The sequence below is a fragment of the Podarcis melisellensis genome, assembly GCF_964234715.1.
Source record: "Podarcis melisellensis genome assembly, chromosome: 15".
NCBI classification, from domain to species: domain Eukaryota; kingdom Metazoa; phylum Chordata; class Lepidosauria; order Squamata; family Lacertidae; genus Podarcis; species Podarcis melisellensis.
The window spans coordinates 19,619,034-19,623,237 of record NC_138532.1 but is presented as its reverse complement, the minus strand read 5'-3'; positions in this window follow the sequence as shown (position 1 = coordinate 19,623,237).

The window sequence follows — 4,204 nt, the reverse complement described above, 5'->3', positions numbered from 1 at the left end:
GCTAGATTTCCCTCCTTTCCCAACAATAATGGAATAATCTCCTATTATTGTTGCTGTCCCCACAGCAACAATAATAGAAGATTATTCAAAGTTTCTGATGACCAAACCACAATCAAAGGGACTCTACACCCCACACCCCAGCATTAGCACATTTTGAGAAATTTGTCTGTGCTATATCTGATCACAACCCGGAGAATTCTGGTTACAGCCACAAGAAGAATGATAATAATTTCTGTAGCTCTTCTGTACTGTTCAATACACATTACAGAATACATTTTAGCTCAGCAGCCCTTGCTGCGTCCCTCTGTTATTATCCTTATATTGCAGCTGGAGGGGCACAGGCTTAAAAAAGATCACAGCTTGCCAATGATCCCTTGGCGAGTTCACGGCTGAGGTGAAAAGGATCTTTTTTTTTTACTCTGGCTGCTGGATACTGGCAAAATCCAACGTTTCCCTTGGTCTCCAAATGCACCCGAGATGGAAAGATGGTGCCCTGGGAAGGAGGAGCTGCAGGGATGCTGTCCCTGTTGCTATAACAACAGCTTCATCTTTTCTTCTCCAGCCCTCTGAAAGAAGACGCTTGGCTGTAAAACAGCATGTTGCCTGCAGGGAACGAGAAGCACCTCGGAGTGAAGAGAACCCTTCTAAATGAACCACGAAAGGCAGAGAGACTCTGGAGAGTGCTAATGAGTCTGGTTTTGTTCTTTTCTGCTCAGTCTGTTTACTGCAGTTAGGACTGGATCGTAGTGTTTCATCAAGACGAGAGCCTAGCTAGCTAGCTCTCTCAGAATATTTCCTCCTTACTCTCGAGACGTCTGTTGTCAAGCATGAAACGGCATCTTGTTAACCAGGTGGATGGCAAGATACTTTATTACGCTATTCTCTCTCCCTTTCTTTTTTCTGTACGGGAGCTTAGCAAGAAGTCGAGGTTCAGTACCTAAATTTAACCTTCCTTGAAACAATTTCACTCAGCAGATCTATTGAACGTCCGCTTCTGGAATTGAATTAAGCGAGTGTGCACCCACGGGGGGTGGGGGGTGGGGAGATAGACAATGCAGGGAGGACATAGCCAGAGCTGAGAGGAGGACATTTCATTTCCCCTCCTCCCCGGGCTTCCTCTCCCAATTATGAGGACTGTAACAGGAAACGATCCAAAGGCCTGAGATGGTGGCAAGAGGCAAAGATGCTGTCCTCTAGGCCCTTTGGCACTTCAGAAGTTAAAAAGGGGGTAATAAGAACCTCCAACATTCCCCTGATGAAAATTGGAACACACATCTTTTGGTGCCATGTGAGTCGGCTGTTCCAGGGCTGGCTCATCCTCAGGACATTCCGGTATCTAATCAGAAGCCGGGATGGCTTCTTGTAATTCTGGGAATGTCCTGGGAAAATAGGGATGTTTGGCAGGTATGGAACCCCTGTTATCACACCAGGGATCCCTTCCTTACCAGCTTCTCCCCCCATACAGTATAACAGGCTAGTTTCTACTCGTCCAAGGATGTCCAACTCCCAATAGACTGCGATCTACTCACAGTATAAAAAAATTGGCAGTGATCTACCCATTGTCGTAAAAAGACTGGCAGTGACCTACCCAAAGTTGTGGAGCTTGAGTTTTTTTTTTAAGAAGGCAAAGTAGCTTTTTTTTAGGAAGCCAAAGTTGGTGGGTTTTTTTTGCTTTTTTGTAAGGAGATCTCTGAGGGGCCAGAGGTCAACCAGGATCTACCAGGAACACTCCACGATCTACCAAGAGATCGCGATCTACCAGTAGATCATGATCTACCTGTTGGACATGCCTGTAGGGCATACTCAAATGTGAGAGAAATTCAGGCAGAGGAGCATCAGCCAAGAAAGGTCAGGTGCCTCCATCTTGATGGAAGGCCACTTCCAGATTACCTGTTTATGGAACATTCACCCCGATTTGTGTGCACAAAGTTTGTGGGGAAGTTACAAGGCCCATGCTGCTTATTGAGTGTTCATTCTGATTTACTTGTGGGTATGTTTGATATGACGCCAAGTCAGGCAATGTGTCCAATCTTGGGAGTGGGAAGCAGGTTTGTTGCACAAGAGCTCAGATCCACTTTAATTGCTGTGACCTGAGTTTCCTGAAAGGTGAAAATAGTGGCGTCCTGACTGAGAATTGCAAAATAACTAAAGGAACGAGACAAGGATGCCCATTGTCACCCTTATTGTTTGTATTAGTTTTAGAAGCATTGGCGCAAAGAATAAGATGTAATCAAGAAATTGAAAGTATAAGAGTGGGACGGAGACAATATAAATTAAAAGCATTCGCAGATGACGTGGTGATATCTGTAATTGACTCTAATGGAGTCAATTCTGAAAGTATTACAAGAGATTTAAAAATTTGGAGATGAATAAAAATGTTTGAACTCAAAATGGATCTGGTTCTGCTTAGGACAAACACAGCAGCTTTTAGTATCTGGAGAGGTAGTGATGGGTATTAGGCTGGGCAGTGGTGTGGAATGGAAAAATACCAAAGTACTGGAGTTCGGAAAAAGGCAAGTAAAATTATTATGGGGATGGAGCGACTCTTCTGTAAGGAAAGGTTGCAGCATTTGGTACTTTTTAGTTTACAAGAAAGGCGAGAAAGCGGTGACATAATAGAAGTTGACATAATTATGCCTGGCGTGGAGGAAGTAGATAGAGAAAAGCTTCTCTCGCTTCTCTCAGCACGCTAGAACTCGTGCACATTTCATGAAGCAGAATGTTGGAAGATCCAGGACAAAGGACTTCTTCCTGCAGCGCATAGTTAAACTTTGGAACTCGTTCCCGCAGGAGGCAGTAACGGTTGCCAACCTACGTGGCTTTAAAAGAGAACTGGGCAAATTCATGGAGGATAAGGCTTTTGACGTCTACTAGCCATGATGTCTACGCTCTGCCTCCATAGTCAGAGGCAGAAATGCTTCTGAGTATCAGGTGCTGGAAACTACAACAGCAGGGGGGGGGCTCCCATTCTCTGGTCCAGCTTACAGGTTTCCCACTGGTTTGTCATTGTGAGAACAGGATGCTGGGCTTAGATGGGCCTTGTCTGGGCTGAGCCACCAGGCTCTTCTTATTCCTTCTGTCCATGTACAGTGGTACCTTGGGTTACAGACGCTTCAGGTTACAGACTCCACTAACCCAGAGATAGTACCTTGGGTTAATAATAATAATAATAATAATAATAATAATAATAATAATTCATTATTTATACCCCACCCATCTGGCTGGGTTTCCCCAGCGACTCTGGGTGGCTTACAACAAAGTATTAAAATACAGTGGTCTGTTAAACATTAAAAGCTTCCCTAAAGAGGGCTGCCTTCAGATGTTTTCTAAAAGTCTGGTAGTTGTTCTTCTCTTTGACATCTGGGGGGAGGGCGTTCCACAGGGCAGGTGTCCCTACTGAGAAGGCCCTCTGCCTGGTTTCCTGTAACTTGGCTTCTTGCAGTGAGGGAACCGCCAGAAGGCCCTTGGCGCTAGAACTTTGCTTCAGGATGAGAACAGAAATTGTGTGGCGGTGGCGCGGGAGGCCCCATTAGCTAAAGTGGTACCTCAGGTTAAGAACAGTTTCAGGTTAAGAACAGACCTCCAGAACGAATTAAGTTCTTAACCCAAGGTACCACTGTATGTACATGCACACCAGCATAACATCCAACATTTCTCTGAAGAAAATAGGGACATCCTAAGGAAAAGCAGGACATTCTGGGATCAAATTGGAAACCAGGGCAGCTCCTGTAAATCCAGGACTGTCCCTGGAAAATAGGGACACTTGGAGGGTCTGCACCAGGAGTCAATATGCACCAGCTGTAACCCCCCACTGCAATATTTAACTTCTAGAAACACAGGACAATCCCAAGGGACTTGAATGGATTGATATGTACACAAACATTGTTTAGAGAGGCATCTTCATCATATCCACCCAAAGGAAAAACCAGGACTAAATAGGAACAATGATTTGTCAGGGACATTTGGAACAGATACGCATTAACTTCATATTCCAAACACATCCTGCAGAGGTTCTTTCTTTAGAGCTCAGGTGTGCTTTTACAATCACACAGAAACACCTGCTTTCCAGCTCAGTCTTGGGCCGTGGGGCTGTGTGGAGCTCCCTGCTCAGCAGGCCAACCCCATCGTGGGTTGCCAGCTGTAACCCTGGCATGGTGGTGCATGTCAAATTGATCGTATTCCCTCCTGTGGGGCTGGGGCGGGA